The following is a 23,129-nucleotide window of genomic DNA, read 5'->3' as shown; positions in this document are numbered from 1 at the left end:
CAACGGTACATCACACAAAGTTGTCACTGGTATCTACGTACTCAGGAGAGCTTCCTGAACACGCCGAGCGGTGTGAATCCCGGTGATACATAGGATAAGCATACGAACTATGTGGTTTTCTGTCAGAGAAAAGTTATCGTTTGTTTTTTTACTAACGAAACGGTACTGTTTGGGGGAAATTATGCATCTTCTAAACGTAATGTTGACAAAACACTTCGGATTCTATTCTATTCTATTCGGATTCTCTGGCTTCTTGTGAACAGTATGACACCAAGCATGTTGGGGTAGCATGAAGCCCGGGATGTACACAAAGGCTGTAATGTGAGGAGACACGGTGGTGGTGGGGGGCATTTTGAAACGTGACTAGTGATACAAATTGTAAGTTTTAGCCATTCGGGATGGGTTTCATTCAGTCGACACGGGTCTCAAATGAATCCTGAGGCTCTGGGCTTTCCAATGGTATATGCCATGACTATGTAGCTAGCACAATGACTCGGCTACGATTGACTTTACATTGAGATTAGTGATTGAACAAGTGATTTGGGTCGGTACCGGAACTAATTATGCACAACTTAACCCTACACCACACACACACACACACACACACACACACACAAACCCTGCCCTACTTAAACACCCCCTCCTTTCTTTTCTTCATATTAAATGAAATCTAAACATTTGTTCAGTTTGCACACATTTTTCTTTCTTTCTCTCCTAGTCCCTACCTAACATACATCTACACTTCTTATATTCTTTATATCCTCCTTTTTAATCTATTTGAATTATTTCTTTGTTTTTTTACTGCATGTTTTGTCTCCATCCACCCATAACACACCATGTCTGCCATGATTCCCCTTCCCAAACACTTAGCTAGACCCACTCCTAGACATCCCCCCCTTAGACCCCAACCCCATCCTAGACCTACTGCACTCCTACCCACCCCCCCTCACACTTACAGAAATGCAATTACCAACCCCACACATAGAGGTTTTCCCTTACAATACCCTACTCACTCCTACCTTCACATAACACGTCCTCTCCTACCTATGCCCCCACCCAACACCAGATACATTCACACACATAGACCCCCTAGGCCCACACATACACACACACATGCATCCACCTTAACCTCCACTAGACCCCCCTCCTCACACACACGCACACACCCTACTCCACCACCAGACATGTACACAAACACTCTCAGGTATGAACCAGATCCCCTCACACGACAACAAGCCAAACATTGCTTTAAATTAATCCAAGTCACACATCACAAACAGATCACACACACAGCTCTGGACACACACACTTTCCCCACAAACTCACAGAAGTTATCAAACCAGCCGCCCCCACACCCCAGACATTAGAATTACTCAGAAACAACACAACACAGTGGGTGGAACAGAACATGCAGATTTTACACAACCACTACACCTCACAAATTTTAAACTTTACTACACCTACAGCACCTTTTAACAACACAGCTTTTCAAATACCGTGTGGCTGGGCCAGGAAGAGGTACCAGAGAAGATTCACCAACTCCACCCTTCCCACAGTTCACCTGGCCCTCAACCCCCCTACCCCTGCCCCTTTGCCCATACCCCCTCCTTCCCACACCCCCCCCACCCAACTTAACATGCCTCTCAGATTTTCCACCACTTTCATCCACAACTTCACCATCACACACAATCACAGACACGTTAGCTCAAACACTTTCCAACCCTACTTCCACTTCCCCTCCCACTTCCACCCTTCCAACCATACACAAGCACAACACACCACCAGGACCCACCAACTTACAGACTCACACACATACAACACGGACAGTTGACACACACACTACACCACACTCTACACCTCCCCGCACTCCTGCTAACACAACCACACACCTTTCCCCCTACATAACATCACAAGCACATACAGCAGAACCACTACCCCAGCGTCCCAAATTGAGAGTCACAACACAGTTTCACCACACAGCACACAGCCAACCTGAAGCAAACATTATCCCCACCATCACACACTCACCCAGGCCAACACGTACACAGCCCCCCAACCACTTAGTAGTACACACCCTCGATAATATAGTTTCCTTGTCCCCACAGCACCCACCAGAGGAGGAGAGGGAGACTCCGGCGCCTCCACAGCTGGAGAGGGCGATGACGAAAGGGCGGACTCATCAAGTCAAACGATTTGTCACAACCGCAGCTGAGCCCTCTCCATCACAAGCTGTGGGACCGCCGGAGACACCCAACCCTCCTATCCCTTCCACACCCCACACCTCACCACACACCATCTCCAACCTCCTTCTACAACCCACACCACCCACTACACACCTCTTCCACCCCACCTACCACCGTGCCCTTAAAAATAAACTGGAAGAATGGTCAATTTCAATACACAAACCACTAGTTTTCATAGGAGATTCAAATCTCAACAGGATTCCCCCCTTCACCCACCCCGATATACAAATTGACAGTTACCCTGGAGCCACCACCTACCATTTTGCCAAACTCCTACAACCAAGTGAAGTCGGTGGTCTTGTCAGTGGGCCTCAACAACAAGGACCACGACCCCAAAAACACCAGCATCAGACAGTTCCTCATCCTCTACAAACATGCTTCTACAGTTTTCCCCGATGCAATCATACACATTCCACTTATTAATTTTTCACCCCGCCTCACTACCCAACAGAAGGACAACCTCACCCACATTAACAACTTTATAACTTCCCACTTCCCCCACATCCCCACTATCCCCCCAGACACCTTCCACACCACCCAAGATAACATACACTGGACACCCCATACAGCTCAGACAATCTTTACACACTGGTGCCAATACTTACATTTTCAATAACTCCACCCATAACCCTGGCCCCCCCTACTCCCACCCCCACCCCCCTCCTGCACATTCACCCCCTCAACCCACTCCCACCCTCCCTCATGATTTAATCATGAACCTTTCCACCCTTTTCCAACCCACTTCCCCACAACGCTCTCTGTTGGAAAGGGGGCTTACATTCATTCCACACACCACTCGGATTGACCGGGAGGAACTCCAGAGGGACCTACACCTTTATCACCGCCGCCTCAAAATACTCCATCACTTTTCCTCAGACGACACCTACACTCCCACCCCTTTCACTCTTCCCTCCACTTGGGAACCCCACACTTCAAAATTAGATAAGAAATTAGTTAAGCACATTCACAGGGACAGGCAGGCACTCAATTCCTTTCTCAGGCACCTCCCTCCCCCCACCACCAGTAACCTCACACCAGCAGAAAAACAGGCCATTTCACAACTCACCAACAATAATCAAACCGGCGGACAAGGGTTCCAAAATTATTACCCATCACTACCTCACTGAAGCACACAGACAGCTCAACAACACCCAGTTCTATTCACCCATAGCACAGTCCACCCAACCCGCAGCACAGTCTGAAATCCGCCGGTTAGTCACCTCACTCTATCAACAACACTTCATTAACCATAAACAAAGTATATTTTTACAAGGACCAGACCACCCCCGACCACGTCAATTCTATCTCCTCCCCAAAATTCACAAACCCCCACACACCTGGACAGTTCCCTCTCAGGTTCCTCCTGGTCGTCCCATTGTGTCAGACTGCAACAGCACCACATACAACATTTCCATCTATATTGACTCCTATCTCAACCCCCTTTCCAACAGACACCCCTCCTACCTCAAGGATACATACCACTTCCTCACCAGGCTTCGACCCATGGCAGTCCCACACCACACTCACCTCTTCACTTTAGACGTAGATAGCCTTTACACCAATATCAACACCCCCGCCGGATTACAAGCAGTTCAAAACACTTTTCAAAAATACCCAGACCCTCACAGACCGGACACCATCCTCCTGCAACTTTTAGAAATCTGTCTCACTCACAATGATTTTAACTTTGACAATAAACTTTACTTACAAGTACACGGGACTGCCATGGGTCAACGCTTTGCACCTTCCTACGCCAACATCTACATGAGTGAGTGGGAGCAGGCCGCCCTAGCCAAGTGCCCCCTTCAACCCACTTTTTATTTTCGGTTTCTGGATGACATCATTGGAGCTTGGCCACACCCCCTACAGGATTTCAACACTTTAGACACCTTAAACTCACATCACCCATCCATCTCACTTAAGGCCACTATTGACCCTCACCAGATTAATTTTCTAGAGACACCACCATCTTTTTCACCCCTATTTCACCTACACATAAAACTTTTAGCTCCAAAGTTTATTTTAAACCCACAGACACTCACTCACTTTTGCACAAGCACAGTAATCACCCCAAACACACGTTTAGATCCATAGTTAAATCACAAATAATCCGCTTTCATCGCATCTGCTCCTTTCCCACAGACCTTCACCATGCCATACAACAACTTTTTCAAGCCCTCCGTAAGAGGCACTATTCTAAACGGTTCCTCCGCCACATTAAGCACTTGACTCTGGCCGGCCTTGCTCCCACTCACTCATACACCCCAAACACTTGCCCATCACCCACTCCCACACCAGACCTTCCTCTTAACCCCAACCCGGACCCCAACCCAGATCCTAATCCTAACCCTTTTCCTAACCTTAACCCTGACTCTAACCCCTACCCCTTTCCTAACCCTAACCCCAACCCTTTTCCTAACTTTAACCCCAACCCCAACCCTTTTCCTAACCCCAACCCCAACCCTTTTCCTAACCCTAACCCCAACCCTCTTCCTAACCCCAACCCACCCCATCTCCTGCCCCTTATTGGCACCTACTCACACGGCATACAACACCTTCACCACACACTGAAACAATACTATACTGAATTCCAAACAACACACCCCACCTTCCAACACTACACACTCATCTCCGCATATAGACGCAATAAAAACCTCAAAGACCTCCTCATACGCACCACCTTCACCCGTCACTTACAACCACCACCCCCTAAAGAAAACTTACACTTCACCCCTCACCTATTCATCACCAATATTCATAGTCACTGTTCTGCACCCACCAATCCATTAAACTTAGACACTCCCAATTTAGTATATGTTATCACCTGCACTAACTGTCACATGTTGTACATTGGGGAAACTGGACATACACTTCGCATACGCCTCAAACAACATCTGCACAACATACAAAAAAATACACTCAACACTTATCTCGTCACACACTTCCAGACGCACAACATCACACATTTGAGGGTCTGTGGCCTTGAAGGGAACCCAGGCTGGACAATTTTACAGAGGAAAAGAGCAGAGAGATTGTGGATTTTAAAACTTCAAACACTACACCCACAAGGTCTTAATGAAAAATTAAATTAAAGTTTTAAACCACTCTGTCTTTTTTACAGCTCCTCATCTTCTTTTTAACTTTTATTTTATTCTGTTTTATTTATTTGATTTGACTTTTAGATGGGATTAGTGGGGTGGGGACAACTGGCCAGTGCATAATGGTCCAAACAACCACTCACCAAAGCAAATTTGAATTCTAATTTCCTAACTTGTTATGACAAAAACCGAATGTCACTTAATAACAGAAGCGTTATGTCATAAACGTTTATGACTTGTTTATGACACGTTCATGACAGTGTCATGTCACTCTTATGTCGACGCTGTCAAGTAAAGTGTAACCGAAAATTCTTTGTAACTCCTTTAGTAGTATGGAGCCCAGAAAGTGTCATTGCAATATATATTTGTGCATCTAGAGAATGTGCGCTCTTTTTTAGTAAATTGTGCACTCATTTTACTAAACTGTGGTCTCGTTTTACTACATTGTCTGCACAATTTAATATATTGTGTGCTCATTTTACTAAATTGTGTATGCACGTTTTACTACATAGTGCGCAGGTTTTACTAAATTGTGCTCTCAATTTACAACAATTAAAATGAGAGCACAATTTAGTAAAATGAGTGCACTATTTAGTAAAACGTGCGCACAATTTAGCAAAATGAGCACACAATTTAGTAAAATGACTGCACATTTTCTGGACATGTACCAAACAACTATCTTGCAATGATCCCTCCAAGGGACAAGGATGTTTAGACACAGTTTTTGTTATGATTATATTTGCTTTTGATCAGTTCAAGTGAAATCCTTTACATGCCCTCCACATGTATCAGCACCCCTGGTAACATTTACTGAAAACAGATATTAATGTTTTGGTGAAGAGAAGCAAAGTTATTCTGTGTAAAAAAAAAATTCTAAGCAAAAACACATGTGGCACTGTACCACACAGACACGCCTAGAATATCTAATAAAAGTCAATGGAACATCTTTAATTTTAGTGTCTGTGAACTTTCAGCAGGTATGAAAATAAAGTGAACGTGGAGCTTTGGTGATTAAATAGTCAACGTGGAGCTCAGTGTGCGGATTCAATTTTGTTCTTTTACGTTCTAAATTTTTGGAATTTGGCACCTGCCAGTTTTCCCATGTGCGCGCCTCCTAACTTAGAAAGGACATGTTTACAGTTAAAACAATAATTATCATCTTGGGGTCTCCCATGCCATTGTCAATTTGTTCTCCTGTCCCAAACTCCATAGAAATACAGTGGGATGAGTCAAAGAGAACACACAAGTGAGGACTTAGAAATATGAATGATGGCCTAAAGTACCTTGCGTTGTATTGTCCAACTTCATGTGATGTAATATGAGTAGATAAGCCACATTAATGACAAAGGGAGGAATAACAAAGTATTACATGCAGGGGTGCCAAAAAAACCTTCAATGTTGTTTCTTTCTCATCTTTTTCAACATGTTCTTTGCACCTCTTTTGAACTTTACCAAGGGTGCCAATAAATGTGTAGGGCACTGGGTAACTGATGACAGTGGAAAGGATATTGGTATGAGGTGAAATAATTTGTAAAATGCATTATAAGTCGACAAATAGTGTGGGGACAACTTGTGTATGGTGATTTTTTACACTTTAGAGGATATAAGGACTTTGCAAATGTGCTGCATATTATTTCTAGATATATTTACAAATGATTTACAATGGGGAAAATAAGTACTGAACGCGTCAACATTTTTTTTCAGCAGCTTCCAGTGAGTTAATTTGCATGACTCATCGCTAATAACTGAGAGTTACAGAAAAAAGTATGATTTTGGGGTCTGATCCCTGACCTAAACTCCACAGAAATATAGTGGGGTGATTCTATATTTCTACAGTATATACATATAGGATAGGATATATAAGATGTTTCTTCGGCATTACTTTAACTCACGCTGAATGGCTTAGAAGCAATTCATAATTTAGCAACAAATTGTTTTCAAATGGTGTACTAATCATTCTTAAATTATATAAACCAATGTTTTATTTAATAGTTTATATAGCATTTCTTAATTATTTGGTTCATGATTAGTTCATTATTAACTACAATATTATAAATTCATTGTTAACATTGGTTATTCTGAAGTGTTATCGAATAAAGGTTTAAAAATATATGAATTCTTCCAATAGCAACTGGTTTGAGTCATTCATCCCGCTGCACACTGAAATAACGACAATTTGATATTGTGCATCCCATTCACTGTTTTGCTTGTCTCATTGACTGGACATAAGTCTTGTTTCTATATGTGTTTGTATATTGTCTTTGTATTAACAGAATGAAAATATACTGTACAATTCACAGCATAAAATAAAAGTGCAATGTTACATTTTAAAACTTGTCAGATTTTCTTAGCTTCTTAGTCATAGAGTAAGGTCTATGCACATTTCTTCATTCTTCATTCATTGTCACATTGAAATAAATCTTCACATCTTTCTCCAAAGGATTACTCTCAGATAAGAATTGTTTGAAACGTTTCGATGTGGTTTCTGACCACAGACCACAGTTTTAGTGCACAGCTTCAGTGCTTGAGGAAGTTCTCCTTAATAGGAAGAGGGATGAATCCTGGGTCCTCGGTCCAAGGTGTGTCTTCGGGGGGCAGCTCCACCCGTGGGGCGATGTTGGGTCCGAGCTCGGAACCCAACAGGAACCGTGAGTTCTCCAGGTCATCGTAAAACTCAATGTTGTCTGAGTGACTGGCAAAGCCTTTAGGCACAGGGATGGACAAGGACAATGCAAACAAACCTGTGTAAAACAGTTTAGAATAAATGGGTGAAGTAGTTATCACTCAGATTATCATGAATTGCATTTAATATTGCCGCTTAAATAATATCAGAGTGGATTGAATGTTGGCATTCTTTTTATAGACTTACTAATGGGAAAATGGATAACATCGGTTTCAGACTAACTTGAGTGTATAGGGTTAGGTGTCACACTATACTGTCACAAATTGTAACAAAATAAGTTTCATTTAACAGGATTTAAACACCTACCGGAGAGCAAGAAAAGGAGGTGGTGGAACATATCTGTTAGGGAAGACGTCCTTAGATTATAAAGGTGTGGGAAAGGCTCTGCTTGGTTCACTGGAAAAATAGAATGTTAGAACAATTCATCAGAATCAGGTGAGAGTGGAAAGCAGAGCAACAAGTAGACCGACTTGGTATCAAATTTAGTCAAGGCAATTTTATTCCAGATTCTGTTAAATACTTCAACATTTCTTAATATATTGTAGCAACTTTCTCTTGTTTTAATATATTGTAGCTATCTTTTTAAACCCCTTCACTTCACACATGCCATGTATGGCATGATACTGTAAACAGTAAAAAAGTAAATAAATCTATTCTATTCTAAATCAAAAAGAACAATACTCACAATATGGTAAGGTGGTGATGTAGTATGAAACGGGTTGGAAATGAAGCACAGGACGTGATATTCCAATGAGGGCCTGTAAAGGAGAGACTGAGCTATGCTTTACGCTTTTATAGTGAAGGTAGTTGTATTGTGCTGTAACAGGAATGCTGCATGTCAACTCACACACCTTATCAGTAATCATGTTGGATTTCCATTCCGTAAGCATTCACAATAGGATATATGTAAATAGTATGTCTGTCTCTGTTTTGTTGTTTCAGATGGCTGTCCTTATATAGACAAGAACAAGCAATCATTTCATGATTTTTGTCTCTTTTTTTTACAAATGCTAAAAATTTCTTATCCATAGTTTCTCTGAAAAGTTTTTAATAGAAAAGCTGACATAGCATGATGCTATGTCACAAGATATGTATTGCTATAAGTTGTAGCCATTGACATGACAACTGTAATGTTACAATTTTCAGTAATTATGACCGCCGCGCAGCGAAGCGGCGGTCATCAAGGGCGTAGGTTTGGTCTCAGCTTTGGTGGGGACACATCCCCAACTCCTGTTGTCACAATACCAACATTAGTGTTTCAATACCAATACTAAGTGAAGAATCTCAATTTCGATACTTTTGCGATTTTTTTAAAACTTGATTTGGTTTGTGTGATTTGTGAGATCATTCACATCAGTGGCAATCATAGAATTTGATTGTTATGTTGTTGTGGTATAACATAATGACTGAGCTAGGCTTAAGGCTAACAACAGTAGAATGCAATAGGCACAGTGATGGCTCATGATGCAATACAAGGAACAATCATAGCCAGAATTTTGTTAAAAGCAGACCAAAGGTCAAAGTCTGGTCAATTGTGATAGAAATGCTGTAACTTTAGGCTTAGGCCTACTCATTAAAATTAACAGAGAGCCCACTACCTGTATATTGCAACCCAAAACTTAGACATGTCAAGATTTCTGAAACATGTAATATGTATTTCAAATACAAAATAGTATTTTGTAATTTTTATTTTATTGGGTTGAAGGAAATGGCTCTGTATTTTGTATCAAAATACTTTATTGGTGTGTATTTTTGTATTTTAAAAATACTGCAAAATACTATGTGAAAAACACTAAAAAAAGTAGATACTACTTGATGAATAATTGGTAATTAGGCAACAATGGTTAATGTGAGATGGCTAATGTGAGAACAGCTGTGTTCAACAACATTCACAGCTTTTCAGTGACGGCCTTTGCTGAAGCATCAGCTCTGGTCTGAAGTATAAGTATAAATACTCTTTTGATCCCGTGAGGGAAATTTGGTCTCTGCATTTATCCCAATCTGTGAATTAGTGAAACACACTCAGCACACAGTGAACACACAGTGAGGTACCCACTAATCACGGCGCAGTGAGCTGCCTGTAACAACAGCGGTGCTCAGGGAGCAGTGAGGGGTTAGGTGCCTTGCTCAAGGGAACTTCACTTCACTTCACTTCAGCCGTGCCTACTGATCGGGGTTTGAACCGGCAACCCTCCGTGAATTAGTGAAACACTCAGCACACAGTGAAGTGAAGCACACACTAATCCCGGCGCAGTGAGCTGCCTGCAACAACAGCAGCGCTTGGGTAGCAATGAGGGGTCGGGGTTCGAATCGGCAACCCTCCGGTTACGTCCGAAGCGCTAACCAGTAGGCCACGGCTGCCGAATTGAAAGCTCTGTCAGTCAAATTCAATATCAATTTTTTTTACTTTGGCCTTTTGGGGGTATGTATTGGCAGACAGCCCTGGTAACTTACCGTTGTTGTTGACACACCTACTCGCTTGACTGCCACTGCAAAGCCTGTGCATTGGCATTCTCCATGCGTGTAGCCTGCGTGTCAGATAACCCTGACGTTTCTTGTATTGTCGTGCTGGCTGTCGGAATGATCAGCAGTACAAATAAGTTCGCTAAAATATTGGTGGGGACAATTTTGTCATCTTAAAATTTTGATTAGGACTAGTCCTTAGCGTCCCACCCTAAATCTACGCCCATGGCGGTCATATAGGTTTAGTCAGATTTTTTTTTTTTCTTTTTTTCTTTTTCGCATGTCCAAATTTCCATCAAGGATTCCAGGGACACTGTAAGACCGGGGTACACGAAACTTGGTGGGCATGTAACCCCACATGGATAGCATGGAACCATCGCTTTTCGTTTTGATCTGTAGCCCCCCCCGCTGGACTGGACCCCCCGAAAGGAGGGTAGGGCAGACACAGTTTTCTGTGAATATCTTGAGAACCATAGGGCCTTAGCCTGGCGAGCCAGACCCACATTAAAATGTAGGGTCTGGGCACTCACCGTTCGCAGTGCTCAGTCCGAGGGGCGGGATAATCAGTTGTCTTTCAAATTCCCTCTGCACGCAATAGGATATTTGTTTTCAAGTAGCAGGGAATTCAAGCCAAACCGTTGCAACTCTGCCATCAATCATTATGTTAAGCCCACCAAACGACTCTATACACGATTTCAATGTCCTGATTAAGTTTCGATTTCTGGAGCTCACAAGCCAACGGAGAGTTGCTAGACTAGCCCTGGCAGCGCTAGGGGCGCGTCTAGATTTCTGGGCTAGTAGGGCCTAGGATGACCAATTTTTTGCGTATGTTTGCCTCCAGGGGTCATGTAAACCCATTCCATATGCACACATGTGCATAAACAGATACACGCACACACATACATTCACAGTAATCCTACGTATGACACATACTGACACTGTAGACATATATACGCATGCATGCACATGCACACACACAGGCACATAAGCAGGCAAACACACAAGCACATGCACCCACACCCACCCACCCACCCACATACCCACAAACACATAAACATAAACATGTACACGCACACAATTCAAGAATTTCTCAGAATTATGAACAGGCAAGATGGGGGTGGGGTTGTATAAAATGTGAAGCTAGGGAGAGATGCCACGTGACATAATATGCTTTCCAGGTCCTGCATACAAATCACTCCACCCAAGTAGCAGTGCTTCATCTGTATGAGAATAGTTCCATCTCAAAGGATGCTATTTCGCCACTTGATTGAGAGCGCTGCACCATGGACACTTGACTGGTTGAGCACTGGACAAAAAGGTATGTACCTTAACAAAACAGCCACATGAAAACCTTCTCCACCAGGTCTTCTTTTCATTTTAGTTTTTGTTGAAATAGCAACCGATATAATATAGCACTACCATAAACTTTCTGCGAACACACCTGCTAACATTCATACAGCTTAGCTATCTACCGTTATAGCCAATGTATGATAGATTCTACGGTGACTAGTTCAGACAACCCCGTTTTTGATAGCCTGTCCTGTCCTGCCCTGAAACCTAGTTTTATATTCCCGGTTCCCGATGTTTTATTAAAATTGGCAACTGCTCTGGCTATTGAGTTTAGCTGCTAGCATGCTAGGTGTTTGTCATAGTAACGTTAGCTAACGCTAGCTTTAGGCTACCCCATTTCAGTGATTGGTAGCACCAGAATGCCAATGGGCTTTGTGGTTTTGTGTGTTTATTTTGTTTCATATTTAGTCTTTATCAAAGTAAGTGGTTTGGACTGGATAGCGCCGAATGGTTTACAGGGTTGCATGTGAAGTTAGCCAGCAGTTAGCTCTAGGTGCTAGCTTGCAGGAGGGCGCGATCTAGGTAACGTTATAATAATCATCTCTGTGTTGTCTACATTAAAGCCCATGTCTTTGCTTACAAGTGTTTAGCCTTGCTTCATATTTATTTTCAATGAAAGTTCGAGTAGTTGATAGGGCAAAGGTGTTAGGTCAGAGTAGCTAGCTAGCTGCATGGTTTTAGGTGGGCGGGATATTGTTGGACATGTCTGTATAGCTGAATTTTCCCACAAAATGTATCCATCTTTCTGAGTTTCGGGAGAAGTGGGTGTGGCATTAGGCTTGTGCCCGGGAAAGTAGACCAACGCAACACAGAATATTACCGCAGTGCAGAAGATTAGTCTCGTTAGACGTGCATGGGCTAACCTTGTAAGTTATTCGAATAGTTTTAATCAGCTTTCGTGTCATTTGCAAATGTAGTGTGGTTACAAAATGTATTATTGCAAGATTTGTCCTCATCAAACGGTGAACTTGAAAACGTTTTGTTTCCACGCAAAAACCCATCGAAATTTGGCCAACTTCAGATTTCGGTGTGGCATAGAACAGTGCCCTGGTAATTTCAGAACATGTTCTGCCTTGAGATCGCACATGCATAGAAATCACATTCCTAACGAATCCCCACAAAACGTAGCGCTTCAACACCGTGACTCTATCAGATGCAATGTTCAGGGATGCGATTATGTGTCGAACAACTTTGCGTCCTTGTGCGCTCATTTGAGATTGCATATAAGAAATGGCAAAAACGCCATCACATCTAGAGAACATAAACTTTTAGAAAATGTATGGTTTGAGTGGTTTAATTAGCTTTCTATTAATAAAAGAGGCCAAAATGTATATGCTGTCCACTTGATTTTCATTGTAAGGCCCTCTAGCTCGCAGCCTAATATAATATATATTATGGCTAAATGAAGATCAACTTTTAAAAATGTAGACCAATTATTGGCAAATGAAAGAAGTCACTCTTAGTGTAACCCTGTGCTTTATTTTTTAAGACATTTGCAACGGCAACTTCAATTGAGAATGACATGGACCTTCCTATCACACCTCGACTGATCATGCTTGGTAAGAGATGGTTCAGAACTTAGAGAGAAGTTTTTACTGTACAAGGACTGAAGAATATTTCTTTAAAGTGTGTATTTTTCATCTTTCAGGGAACACATTACTGACTTCCACAAAATGGATGGTGAGCATGGAGGGGAAGGTGGCCTTTGTCTTGGATGAGCACTTAAGTTTCACTGATGCCCTGTCAGTATTCTTTTCCAGCTTCTATGTTTTTAACATAGAGTACCAGGAACCTGCCTGTGCAACCCTGGAATTGATACAACGGTAAGTAAATATGGTGACACTTTATTTTACGGGGCCCTTGTTCTATCTAGTGTATCTACACACTAAATGCAGTGTAACAATATGTAATATCATAATATCACGTACTTATGTTGTCCATACATAATGTATTTGTGTGTACCTACAGATCATTAGTACAGGTGTTATAAGAAGTGATTGTAAAAAGAAAGGTTTTGAACAACTCACTTTAGCAGTTGGTTTTTCTGCCGCCATCTTGCCAGTCAAGAAGTGAGTTGTTCAAAACCTTTCTTTTAAGTAAACTCTGAACACAATGTTCTCAATGCTCAAGTTCATGTGTTGAGACTCTGGTGATACTTCGAGCAAAGTTTCATGTTGTGTCGGGCCATCTTAGTACACTACAAAATAGCATCATAGTATGACTCACAAAAAGACCCTAGGTTGCATTTTGGCAAGAGTTACGTTTTAACAGAACATGCCACTTTTTAGGGGGAAATTAGCTTGTTTGCAGTGTGCTCCAGTGTTATTTAAGGAAATGCATACCATTCTGTTCTTTTTGCGTGTGATACTTAGTTATAAGTGTATGGGACTGTTAGAATTAAGCTCCCAGGACTACCAGAGGGAGCTATATGCTAACGGTCCCACAGACTTCCAGTGATTATGCTTAGCTGGGATAACAGTGTTAAACAGGGCATTGCCAGCTTAGAGTGGAAAATGGTATCCTCATATCTAACTCTGGGGTAGACTGCAAATATCCGTTTTCCCAAAAAGGTATCATGTTTTTTTAACTTAACTATAACTGCTTATTTGTGATCCAGTTATCATAATTTTGCCTGTTTGGTGACATAAAGACTCTGTAAAGCACCATGAGACATGTGTAATGTTTTGGCGCTCTATAAGTGAAATTAAATTGAAAATTGAAATTATATTGTAGCATGTCCCAAAGGGGATGTGAAAGCTTCACCTTCATCATATTGATTACGTATCTAATGTTTTTTTTGTTTTTTTTATCTACTCTCATCTTGTCCAGATTCTTTGTGAGAATTAATCCCGAGGATGGAACTAAGTGTACAACAAAAACAGGAGTGAGCCGAAAAACAGGACAGTTGGTGAAGAGAAAGGCCTTACCAATCAACAACAGAGTGGCGTCATTTGTGTCTAGGCTGACCCAATTTGAGTGGCAGCACTCAAACTAGGTGTGAATGTCACATTAGTGTAACACATATTTTTCTGGTAGACTGTTTTATAGTTTCTGGAGGGTTTGGCCCAAGGTTTTGGAGCTGATTTTTTTATTGTTAGTGCACTCAGGCTAGTCCTGCCCAGATGAAGAAGCGGGTCAGTGGAGGTTAGTGGAGTCTATGGCTGGTTAAATCTCTCGGCTGAATGCCATGGCCATTGGCCGAACGTAGCTGACCCCAAACTTATCGCCATGGCCACAGGGCTCAAGGGGTTCCTGCTATTCAAGCAAACAGCCAAAAGAACGACCAAGACAACTCACCAATGCCATTTGAATGCAACATCTTGCAGAACTATATACACCAATATTTAAAAGTGGCACTTTTTGTCTTTTTTTAGATTTTTGTTGCTGTTGTTATTTTGTTAAATACTTGACTGTCAGATAGTTATGTAAGATAAATCAGATTTTACCAAAAATACTTGCAGACCACCAAAACATCCTCCATCCTCCATGTGAGACCACACAAAAAACCCACACAAACCACACAGAAAAACACACATCCAGACACACAAACGTGTCCCCATATCCTTTTGTGCCCATGTGTACTCACAACAAAATACATACAAAAACAAATTTCCCCTTTGTTTGCCTGGTTCCTTGTTTGAGTGCAAATGGCAAAATGAAATGTGAATTGAAATGTATACTTTGAGTTAAATAAACTTGTCTATATTTTTCAATGTTTGGATGTGTACATTTTATTAGCAGCAGGCTACTTCTGTATAATACAGTTAAACAGGTAAATAAATAAAATGTTATAATATGCCAAATCCCATAACCATAATAAGCAGTAATAGTGTCTACAGTACTGTTACTGTACAATTGATACAGTAGTGGTACTGTAAACCTGAATTACAGTAACTCCAATGCGGTACTGTTTATCTGGAGGTTTACAGTACTGTTACTGTACAATGAGATACAGTAGTGGTACTGTAAATCTGAATTACAGTAACTTACTGGCAAAAGTGCTGCCAGTTAGTTACTGTAAAATGGCACTGAAATGTCTAACAATGTGGCACAGAAAATGTAACAGCACATAAGAGTCTCTGCAACTTGGCAATGATTCAAAGAAATCATAAATACACAAAGTGACAGATTGTTTTTGCTTTGAAAATACCTGACTGACTCAGCCATTGGCTTGTATGGAATGTATGCTCATTATGCTTGTCCTTCCTGGTCTCGCGCAAGCAAATGTGACATCACAATAACGTTGATGCCAGTGTGTGTGGTGCAAATTCCAGACAGGTCACACACATTTTTTTCTCTAATTTGCATGCAAGGCACATCTGGAGAAGCAGACAGGTATCAGGCACCAGATTTATGGTAAAATTCATTCCTAAATAGAGGAAGATATCAAACAGTAGTAATTCCATAAAGCTGTGTGTGTGTGTGTGTGTGTGTGAAATGAAATGTCTGAGATGTATGGCAAATATAACAATGTAAATTAAAAGAGGGTTGGAGGATGGAAAAAAGGATTAATAATGGGAGTAAAAAAAAAGGAAGCTTGCCCCGATGTCTCCATGATCACAGCATAGGCCAGACCCCACCCAAGGCGTGTCACAATGTGAAGCTAGGGAGAGATGCTACGTGACATAATATGCTTTCCAGGTCCTGCATACAAATCACTCCACCCAAGTAGCAGTGCTTCGTCTGTATGAGAATAGTCCCATAGTCACGACATGTAAATAGGAAAATGTTCTTTTATCACTTTTGAGAGATATAGGCTAGTTGATTCCAACAACCTTAATGAGCTATGCTAAGCTAAGCTAATGGTGGGTGCGTCAGACTGAGTTCACGTACAGGGGTATGTAGGCTACTATATTTTCTATCTGTGGGGGAGACGGCAAATAAACTCAGTTCCCACAATGTTAGCGTGTTCCTAATGAAGGAAGAAATGTGTTTTGGGGCACATGGGTTACCATTGATGAAGTGCTTTTAATCAGCTTTGTTCTCAGTTCTCAATTCAGTTTTATTTGTTAATTTGATGTGTTCATGAATAAACAGCTGTGTTTCGATTTAGTAGACGTTAGCAACTTTGTATTGTGGATTGTTCTTGTTTTGAGCTCTCAAAGAGTTGATCGAATAGGCCTAAAACAAAACACATATATACCGGTAATAATTGCACAGATGGGAAAGCTGGATCATTTTGCTCTTGCATTAATCTTTTTATTTAATGAAATACATATTTATGTCAGCGACTTGAAAGTGCACCAGTCATTTTCTGTGGATCACATGACCATAATACACCTCTATACAAGATATGCAAACTGGTTAAAGTACAACAGATAAACTTAAATACATACAAACACACACACACACAATAAATATTGCAATAAATATTGTAATAAAACATATTTGCAGACAAACTACTGATTGATTTCAAACAGGCACAATTTTTCGTTTATAAGTTATACCTTGAATATCACTCTTTTTTGCACTTTGTTCCGAATGTAGAATATAGGCATGCAGTACAAACTTTTAATGGTCCAGCCATCCTAGAGACACCATACACACTCTCTCTTATTCCAACATATCCACATTCCTCACAACTTATATGCTACGTCCAATAAATACATGGAAAAATAAAGTCATAAATTGCATTTTAACACTGCATTTTTGACACTACATTATCAATGATGGAGCATAAAATCCTACTGTTAGTTATTTCAATAAAAACAAAGTCCATTGCAACCCTGTTTCCTGTGTTTACAGGCCTTTAGTCGATCAGGATTGTGCAAATGTAATGCCCGTCAAACGTCAAAAGTGCAAACATTTCCTTCATGGGGAGTTGATGGGGAGTATTGGGGGGGGGGGGGGGGGGGGGGGCAGGCACACCAGGCGTCTACCAGGACTGCGTGGCAATGATGGCCAGGAGGGTGAGGCTGAAGGTGGTTCCAAGACTGATCCTGCTGGTGATGTCTCCTGAGCTGATGGCTGCAGGGCGACAAACAATGTTAGGTGGACAACACCCAGATTAGGTAAAAACGTCATTTGTTCACATAATAGGACAGACGAGAACACGATGTAATAACACCCATTAACGGTTTAGGCAGGGCAATATTGGTAGATAAGTTAAAAAAATATTTGACAACAAGCATTGTTTCACAAAGAAGAGATGCAGTCACATTAGAAATCTAGACCGCTGGCACCAAATATCTCCATATAGCACTCACAAAGAAATTAGAGGTGGCTGTCAGTTAAGAAATGATTGGATTGGATATAGTGTTCAAATAAACTCACCTGTGCCATTCACTGAGACAATGTTAATAGTCAGGTTGCCACTTGCTGCTGCTCGCACCATGGTGTTGTATATGGCGGTTGCACTTGGTAATGTGGCGTTGTATGTGAAGTAGAGGTTTGATTGGGTTACATAGGAGTTTGCGTAAACTGTCCCATCCCTGAGGAAAAAAACGTGGTTAATTAGAAGGGCTTCACTTGATTGGTTGACACCAAGTAGCAACTAAGTACAATCCATAGGGGAATTTATTTGAATATAAATTCAGAACATGTCAAAATAACATTGATGCTAGTGTTACTTTCATGTTTATTGTTTGTTGATAACACTCAGTATCCATAAAAGACTAAACACATTCATAAAATAATTAAAGTATTCCAAATGCATTATAATGATTGTCACTAAAATATCTATTACTACACTCTGAGTTACAATGTTGTAGAAAAAGCATTATGATAGTTCAACCTGTACAATAGCATATTAGCCATCCAGTCATGAATGTGTGTACAAGGTATATAGAATTATGTTAATAATTATGAGGTGTTATGAATGCTTTATAGCATCCTTATGAATGTGTTTATAATGATTAATGGGTATTGGGTTCATAAGTGTTACTTGTGTATATTTTGTTTATATTTTGGGGATGGCATATCTATACAATATCAATGAAAGATCATTTAAAGTGTAACATAATTACGTGTATGCTGTGGGGTTCAAAGAGACGAAGTTTGTAGAGTAATCTTCCAGAAAGAAGGGCTACAGCTGAAAAAGAGGAAACAACAAGAGTTAAACTTCATTCAGACTGCAAGCGACTAGTGAAAAGAGGCCAAGTAATGTTAATATAGCCAAATTCAACGATTACAATCGAAATAACCACTTGTGACCCGAATCGTTACGCAACAATTTAAAATGTTTTCAACTTGTATTGAATTTCAATTTGTTCTTGTTAGAAAGATTTCAACCATGCATTGGCCTATATGTAACCTATATACTTTAGACCTAGACTTGACTAACTCCTACCTTTGCCAGACAAACATTGTATAATCAATGCAATCTCTTATTTTGTCATTATAACACTCACCTCAGATTTAATTTTGGATGTCGTATCACGGTAGGCAGTTGAGTTGACAGCAGTAATGGCAGAAGACTCATTGGTGATGGTGAACGGAACATTGGCAATCATCTGTGGCTCGTCTGTGAAACAAAATAACCTGTGGTAAGTGATTGTATGTGTGTGTATGTGTGTGAGAGCATAAAATGCTACAGATTAGATCAGTCTGTTGCTTGATACTTTGTTGAAAAACGAGTGAAACTCACAGAGAACAGAGATGGTGCTTGTGTCCACAGACAGGTTGGCGGGGCTGGGCTGCTCTTTCAGTTGCTCGAGCACCTCCGTTGTGTCAGGGACAGTGTCTGGTACATACTGATCGAACTCCACATCAATCTCTGCCTCTGTGTTGTCTGCGCGATAACGGGCTACGGCCCTTTTTAGAAAAAGAGAGAAAATAAAACTCATTATGAACGTGTTTGTTGAACAGTCGACTTTGATCATAGCAATGGCCATTACCATATGCAAAATAACTGGTTGTTGCTGGAGAAAATAAGTAGGGCCTAACTTACCTCAGCGACTTGACAACAACTCGGAAGAACCTTGACCCATATTTCGCTTGGTAGATTGGTGTGGACTGTGAACACAGAATTATCATTAGGCTATAGTGAGAACGAATCCAATCTTATAGCATTAAAGACAATATTATCTGTCTTATTATATGTCTGATTGAATGTCTTATTCTCAAAGGAAACACAGTTTTTGTATTTGAGGTAAATCAAATTACTTCAACTGACTGAAACCGTAATTGTAAATTAGCCTTACCCAGCTAACAATGGAAGCAGCTAGCGTCTGGTAAGCTTCAGTTTGAGGGTTGCTGTAATCAGCAATGTAGGTTTTGGTCATCACAAAGCTCACTGCAACTATGTAACGTGGAGTGGTTATTGGAGATGCTGTTGTTGCTGTTGTTGTTGTTGTTGGTGCTGCTGCTGTTGTTGTTGTTGTTGTTGGTGCTGCTGTTGTTGTTGTTGTCGTTGGCGCTGCTGCTGTTGTTGTCGTCGTTGGCGCTGCTGTTGTTGTCGTCGTCGTTGGCGCTGCTGTTGTTGTTGTCGTTGGCGCTGCTGTTGTTGTTGTCGTTGGCGCTGCTGTTGTTGTAGTTGTTGTTGTGCCTGAAAAACAAAAAAGTAATTTCAGTGTGATTTCTACTTTCACTTTTATGAGTGTACATTTATTTGCATTTTCAGTCAAATAAATGCAAACAGAATAAAAACTGACAAGAACGAGGGTATCTTAGGAAATGAACACCTTAGTTTACTTGTATAGAAATATTTGATTGGCTACCTTCTGATTGGCCTGAACCCTCCTCTACATTTTCCCGCCGGAATCGTGACAGGGTGTCTGAAGACTTTTTCTTGGTAGATAGGCCTTCCTCCTTTGAGACAAGGTCATGCAATTCACTTTTGGGGCTGAACTTGCTTGTTGGAGTGACCAATATGAATTCAGAATCCTCCTCAAGCAGGCCATTCTCTGTGTGACCATTGTTTCTGGAGTCTAACGCAGTGAGAGAGCCTCTTTCTCTTAGCAATAGGTGTGACCGTTCTAGGTCGCTGTAGAACTCAATGTTGGAGTTGCGCTGGCTTGGTAAACCCTTGATGGGAAAACACATTAGTAGCAGGGCAAGACCTGCACAGAAAGAAGTAATCAGTTAGTTATCTTATTGATGGAAATTAAAAAAAAAACACATCAGGATGAAATAGGGGACAAGCTTCAATGCAGAGGACATTGACCACATAATGTCAATCAAAGTATTGAAGGGTGACAAGCACTGGAGGTAGACAGCTAGGTGTACTTGAGATTATGGCACAAGTCTTAGGCCTGCTATGCTTATCTAAAGTAGTAAAACTATAGCACATTACATTTTTCCAACCGTGCAGAACACATATTTTTAACAATTAAAGTTGGCAGCTAAATAGTCCATGAATCCAGAACTAGTGAGAACATAACCCTGTGTCAAACCCTGAGGGGCCCTATCTCGGTAATCTAAAACGCATTGTCACCCGCGAATAGCTTAGGGGTTTGTTCAGTCCACATTGGGGGTGGTTTTCTTATCAAATGCAACAAGGCGGTTCTTATGTTTCTTATTCAGTCATGGGTGTGTTTTGGGCGCAACTTCAAACAGAGCATCGGTATTTTGATAGTCAGCGAGGCATTTGAAGGAATCTGCTTGCACGCAATACCGTATGGAACAGGCATTCCCCTACTAAAATCTAGCAGAGTATAGCCTATACGCATCTGCACTCATCTACTATTTGAACTCATTGGCAAAGTGACACTAACTTTACCGTTGTGTCATTTACCCCAATAATATTCAAATGACTGAATAAAAAACCTAAGGACATTTATCCTGCAGAGGAGTTGCTGCTTACATCTTGTGACAGTGTGTCTTCAGCTGTGCTTAACATGCGCCTTTCACTATAGACAAGGTTTTTCTTGGTCAGTGGCGTAATGCTTTTTAGATAGTGTAAAATAGCGATTTTTAGATAATGCGCCAAGACCACACCTAAGGTCATTAATTGCCATACCCCTGAATGCATTGCTCAATAAAAGAGACGGGCAGGGCGAAAAACTCTCTGTCTCCCCCTCAGTCCCCTGTCGGTTATTGATGTTGTTTCGTGGTTGTAGTGTGCATTCGCATTAAAGATTCCTGTTTTCAAGTTTAAGTGTGCCTCGTTCTCAACTTGCCCTGCGCCTCGGTCCAGCTCTCCATACTGCAACCCTGACACAAAGGTGTAAAACGCACCTAGTGAAGTGGTTGGTCCAGATTGTAGGAATGCCCTAACAGCTGCCAACTATGTAAAAAAAGTGTTTTGGGAGGTTGCCAATGCTAATTTACCAGAGATAAGTTCAATGTCTTTAACGGTCACACAGAGAAAAGTAACAAAAGGAAAGTCTTTTCTATTCCTGCCTTCAGGCAATATTAACACATTATTATTATTATTATTATTATTATTATTATAACACATTTTTCTATACCATAGTTTCATGGATCAGATAGATTAAGTTAATGAATTAAAAAGTGGTCAAGAAATATCACTGACCTATGGACAGCATATAGATGGCCATGTGTATCAGTTTGTCTGAAATTAGAAAGATATGGTTACAATACACCACAATGTATACAATACCAACATTACCAATTAAGACACCAGCACCACAAGCACCAAAATATTCTTGTGTGTGTATGTGTGTGTGTCTGTATAAAAACATTTCTACAAACTCAAATTGATCATTAAATAAATCAATACAGTGAAAAATCCTTTATGTCAATAGGCCACTGAGTATAATGTGACCCTGTTGTCCTCTCTGAGTGTCCTAGTTGTCTGAGTGAGGAGGTGAGGATACTGGCCATTTAATACTCCATCTCATACGAAAAGATGCTCCCTCCCCATCGTTCCTGTTTGTCAGACAAAAAAAAAAAAAACATAAAAAAAATTCTGTTGTAATGGAATCTGGGAAACCTATAAATAATTACCCCTCTAAATACCTAGCAAGAGGCTTGGCTATTGTCTACTATAAGACGTCACACCCCAGCCTCTGTACATCGTCATAGCCTCAGTGATTGTGCACACTTAGTTCCTTATCTCTCACAGGTTACTCCCCTGAGATTCTCTGTGGCACGGTGCTCCATCCATACCATTCAAGTATAGTCATTCCCTCTCATTCTTTTGGGTCAAGTCAGCATAGTTGAATATTGAGAGCCCCCAAGTATATTATGATTATGGTCTTTGTAAACATTTACTGAATAGTGATATTCACTGCACCCAGGAGTATTATACAAAGACTAACCAGTTTAGCTTTCCCTTGGTTCATGGTTGAAATTAGCCTCACCTCTTATACATAATTTGTAAATGTGTAAAGAGATCATATGCAGCACATTTTTGCATCCCCTGTTTGAAGTGAAATTGTGATTATTTTT

The 23,129-nt window shown here is 40.9% G+C and overlaps 1 long non-coding RNA gene across 1 annotated transcript; it reads right to left on the bottom strand.

Annotated features, from left to right (window-relative positions):
- Positions 1–7,232: 7,232 nt before the first annotated feature.
- LOC121690503 lies at positions 7,233–8,798 on the bottom strand. Its single transcript, XR_006025098.1, has 3 exons — positions 8,710–8,798; positions 8,331–8,408; positions 7,233–8,082 (listed from the first exon to the last, which is right to left on the bottom strand). It is a non-coding gene; the product is annotated as an uncharacterized LOC121690503 (long non-coding RNA).
- Positions 8,799–23,129: the final 14,331 nt, after the last annotated feature.

Source organism: Alosa sapidissima, chromosome 18 (genome assembly GCF_018492685.1).
Source record: "Alosa sapidissima isolate fAloSap1 chromosome 18, fAloSap1.pri, whole genome shotgun sequence".
NCBI lineage: Eukaryota > Metazoa > Chordata > Actinopteri > Clupeiformes > Clupeidae > Alosa > Alosa sapidissima.
The sequence above is the reverse complement of the archived record's forward strand: the minus strand, read 5'-3'. Positions and strand labels throughout refer to the sequence as shown.